Raw genomic sequence first — 5,356 nt, forward strand, 5'->3', positions numbered from 1 at the left:
CCTGCTTCTCACCTCCTGCTGTGAAGCCTGGTTCCTAACAGGCCACAGACGGGTACCAGTCTGCGGCCCAGGGGTTGGGGACCACAGTTACAGAGGATTGCCTTTCCTTTGGAAGGTCCGCTGTGGTCCGGGGATACCTGTGTGAGTTTATTTACTTCTGGAGTGTGATGGGAAAGCTATTCATCTGAAAATGTATGTTCTCTCTTCTAACCTATATTGTATCAGTACCAGAGATAATATATTTAGTTTGTTGGTCTTTTTACCAATTGGCTCAGAACTCAGAGAATATTCCTTATTGGATCCAACAGCGCCTATTTCTTTTGGTTTGGCTGATGATCAAACTACATAATGCACAAAAGTAGCATATAACATAGCCCCTTGCCCTGTTTATCTCTTCCATTTAGCAATTCCTGACTTGTGTCCTTGATAATAAATTGGTAAGAGTAAATAAAGCACTTTCCTGAGTTCTGTGAGCATTCTAGCAAGTTACCAAACACGAGGAGGGGCCTGTGGAAACCCCCAATCTGTAATCAGTCAGTCAGAAGGACAGAGGGCCAGGGCTTGTGACTGGCATCTGAAGTTGGGGGCAGCCTTGTGGGACTGAGCCCTTAAGCCGTGGGGTCTGCACTAACTCTGAGTCATTAGTGTCGCAACTGAACCCAGTTGTTGGGTATCCAAAGTTGGTGTCTGGAGAATCAGAGAATTGGTTGTGGGTTTTGGAGAACAGCTCAACTTATCCTAAATTGAAGGAGTTGGTTTGGTGATCCAGCACGAGACAGAGGGTGAAAGAAAAAGTTAGAGAATCAGAGATGGAGATAGACAAGAGAGAGAACTGAGGCAGATGAATGATAACTGAAGACTTCTATGGCCCCGGAAGTGCCAAAAGGAAATAGGTATTGCTTAGGGAAACATGGTTGAGGGACCGCTATTTGGTATTTTGGTAAAGCAAGAAGGACCAGCCATTGTCAAAACCATTTGAAGTGATTTCTCCTGGGAAACACAGACCGTGGTCACCTTTCATGGTGAAGAATGCCTTTTCTCCACTCAGCGCCACACAGCCAGCTGGAAATGCAGCATCTCAGGTCCCGCCTCAGATTCATGAATCCGATTCTGCAATTTGACTCCCAGGTGTCTCACGTGCACATTATAGTCTGAGAAGCACTGCCCTGGGGTATGAGACGATCAGCAGAGTGAACATCAGGAGACTCAGATTCTATTAGAATATTCCCTTCACCGCATTCCAGCAATGTGACTCTAGAATTAACCACACGCCCCCCCCCCCCACGTCTCAGTTTCCTCATCTGTATAGTGGGGATAAAAGATCTGCACTCCTTGCTTTTAGGACTTTTGGGGAAGAACCAATAAAATCTGAATATGAAGGCACTTTGAAAACTGGGAAGGGCCCTGGGAATGGATTATCCCTAGTACATGAGGTCAGGAAGGGGACATTGACTTTTCTCCCAGCGATCACTTGTGAGTTTAACTTTACTGCTATATTCTTTCTTTCTGGCTCTGACTAAACCCCACCGTGTGTGAAGGTGATGCGAGCAAGTCAGCAGATGATGCATTTATTTTTGAACACGTTAATTTCTTTATCAGCTCTATTTATTTTCCGAGGGCATCACTGTATTACATTAATGCCTCGAGTTGTTAACAATACCAGCTGGCACTGCAGGCATCACCTACATCCACGGTGTAAAAAGCTCAGGGGGCAGCATGGAAATTGCCACCCAAACCATAATGCTAGATCTCCTCCTTGGCATGCTTTTTTATCTCCTTTGGGAGCAGACCCACCCTTCCCTCGTGTGTTTCCCAAACCACTTAGTTATGATATTATTTGGCATCTATGCCATTTATTTTCTTCTTCTTCTGCAGGATTTGAGCAGAGACTCTTCATACTTTCTTTTTAATCTCTGCCTCTTTGGGGGTGTAGCACCTAGTAGGAATGCAAGAAATAGCTGTGGAATTTGAGTAGTGGAGGAAAAGTCAAACCTACCATTTTTATCTCCATTCATTCTTTTTAGCATCAACAGAACTCCCTCAGTTAGAGCCATCCTTGATGTAGATTAGGCCCTGTGCTCCCGTACACTCTCCTGGCATCTTTCAAAATGCTCATCACACATGCAAGATGTTTGATGAGTGTCTTTCCTGATAGCTTGTGAGCTCTCTAAGGACAGGGATTGTCGGTTCCGTCCCTCCCCATGTCCTCAGGGCTCAGAACCGTGCCTGTCACACAGTGGTGTGTTCAATAAATATTTGTAGAATTAAAGTGAGTGATTTGATGGAGATTCCAATTTTTGAGAATTCCTACCTTCATTCTTCTTCTCTAAAACGAATTTTACTGAGACAGCCGGGCGCGGTGGCTCACGCCTGTAATCCTAGCACTCTGGGAGGCCGAGGCGGGAGGATCGCTTGTGGTCAGGAGTTTGAAACCAGCCTGAATAAGAGCGAGACTCCGTCTCTACTAAAAAATAGAAAAAATTAGCCAGGCATGGTGGCGCATGCCTGTAGTCCCAGCTACTTGGGAGGCTGAGGCAGGAGGATCGCTTGAGTCCAGGAGTTAGAGGTTGCTGTGAGCTAGGCTGATGCCACGGCAGTCTAGCCTGGGTGACAGAGTCTGTCTCAGAAAAATAAATAAATAAATAAATAAAAAATAAAACGAATTTATCCCAACAGTAAAACGTCCCCAGTTGGAAATCTGGCCAGTTTCTTTCTAGTTTAGGAAGTTTCCCTAACAGTTCTTTTTTCTCTAGTGGAAGGAAAGAGAGTAACACTTATTAAATGCCTACTTTCAATATATGATAAATGTTATTATAATATGTTATTATATTATATATTAATATTATATAATTATACTATATATTACATTAATATAATAATATATGATAAATGTTATTTTTTCCACTCTTTTGAAGAGGAAGAGGATGCTCAGAAGGGTAAGTGGCATGACCAAGGTCAAAGACAGCCACTAAGGCACGAGGCTAGGATTCCAACCCAGGTTTAATGGAATTACAGTCTCTATTTCCACTGAGCACACTGCCTGCGTGGCATGTGGGAGAGTCTTATATTTTCTCTTTGGCATCTGTTCTTCAAAGGAGCGATCTTGTCTGAATACAGCCACAGAACTGACCAATATCAGAGGAGAGTGCGATATGCTGAATTTAATTCCTTGTCTAGATACATTTTCAACAAGAATCACTTTATCACTGAAACTTCACTCTTCCAAACTGAACTCATCTCCTTCCAACTGGGACATGTAACTCGACCGTGGCCTCACTCCATTTCTCAGATCTAGGGCAGTGATGGGCAGCCCTGTCTCTCACAGATACTTGTTGAGGGAAGAGTTGATCCTTTCATCCATTTGTTGGAACTGGGTTAAGGCTCAAAGTAAGCTCTGGTGCAAACGTATTTGGATTTTCAGGAAATCCATCTTTCTCTCTCCCAGATACACTGTCTGTCCTTGGCTTCTACTTACACAGGGCTTGTTTAAGTCACATATTTTATAACATCTAAAGAGGCAAAATGGACATCAGTATAACTATTGTCTGGCTGCAAGACACCCTGATAACCAGCATTAAAAATAGGTATATTCTCATAATTTATTTTCCACTTAATCTATTATAATTAATGATTTGCTTGATTTTTTTGAAGCAGCCTTTCAACATTCGTTTGGTAAATATATATATTCAATGCCTGCCTTGCATCAGGCACTCTGCTGGGTACCGAGAATGCAAAGGGGAGAAATCGTGGACCATGGTCTCAAGTATGATTCATCCCTACAAATAGCGCCCAGGTCTGCCTGAAGAACTCAGGGAAGTCTTCCTAGAGGAGGAAGACTTTGACAGCGACTGGATAGGTGAGAAGAATGAGCAGGTCTGGAAGCAGATGGTGAGAAAAGGATGAAATATGGGTATGGTCAGGGTACAATAGCACTGGGTGGGTATAAAGGTAACCAATTCTTCAGTTCAATAAGTTCTGCCCAAGCACTCTTACTTAATGCCTTTAAAGGAAAAAATGAGAAATCTTTTTATAAAGAAAAGAAAAGGAATGTCAGAAAACACTCAAGATCTCAGTTTTGCTCTAAGCCCCTTCTAATAGATTTTTCCTGTCATTATGTGATCATTTTGGTGGAAAAGATCTCTGTGTTTTAATTGCCAGGAATTAGGCTGAGCAAAGAGAGAAATCCTTTGTGGGGTTCTTTAAAATCAGGAGTGGTCACAATGCTTTTGACTGAGACAGATGGCAGAATCTGGCCACCGAGAATGGAATGGCGACTGTGCTAAGTGGCCCTTGTGTTAGTGGTAGTGTCTCCCCAACCAAGCCCTAGGGTGCTCTGGAGAGGAAGAGGAAGGGGAGTGTGTCTTTTCTGCTTCCACGCATCTTTGTTCTTGGGAGAAAGAAGCAGTCTCAGATAGCTGGAGCGTGGGTCAGAATGACAGCGGGGACTCTCGTTTACACTTGATGCACAGCTTATTTTAAATGCTGGCTCACCACAAGATTTATTCATCATGCCCCAGAGAGCTTCTACTCCCAACTCCTCTTTTCAGATGAGGACAATGTGTGACCCAGAGATATCAAGCAACTTACCCAAAGTTACACAGCTGGTTAGTGTCCGGTCTTTATTAATCCAGCGCTGACCTTATTCTGCCTTATTCAACATTAGTTAATTGGTTATTTCATTAATAATTATTTACCGAATGTGTATAGTGTGCTAGACACCTTGTTAGGCAACGGATTATCTTCAATGGAGTGGCGGCGTGTAGTTGTGGTTTTGACACTCACAGCTGTTGGGTCTTGGGCTGGTTGCATAACCGCTCTAAGCTGCAGTTTCCTCATCTGTGAAATGGAGACGATAATAGTACGGATCCCAGGGACGTCATGAAGATTAAATGAGATAATGCGTGCAGAGCTCAGCACAGCATCTGGCACACTTAATACCAAGGTTGCTATGGCTTAATCCTTCTGGGCTCTTCTGTCACAGCAAAGATCTTTACTCTTTAATTCTTCTGCCTGCCTGCCCTAAAGATGGTTATGAAAGGTTTATTTCCTCTGAGTGCTTTCATTCTCTCTAAGTCCCTCTAAATCTCTGATTGACAACTCCGGAGGGCTGGAGCTTATCTCCCTCGCAGTCATCCCCTTGTCCAGACACTTCTGCCCCCCTCCCCTGGGTTCTTGGCAGCCTCCCCGGGAGGGAATTCGGATGTGTTCTCATTACAGTCTCACAACCCTGGGAGGGAGCTTCATCAATGCTCAGCGCATTTCCTGAATCCATTCGGAGAGGAACAGCTCTGGGCCAGCTCTGGGATAGTGTATCATTCATCTCTGAGACCAGCCAGGCTTGGGTTGGCTCATACAT

The sequence above is a fragment of the Microcebus murinus genome, chromosome 18 (genome assembly GCF_040939455.1).
Source record: "Microcebus murinus isolate Inina chromosome 18, M.murinus_Inina_mat1.0, whole genome shotgun sequence".
Classification (NCBI taxonomy): Eukaryota; Metazoa; Chordata; class Mammalia; order Primates; family Cheirogaleidae; genus Microcebus; species Microcebus murinus.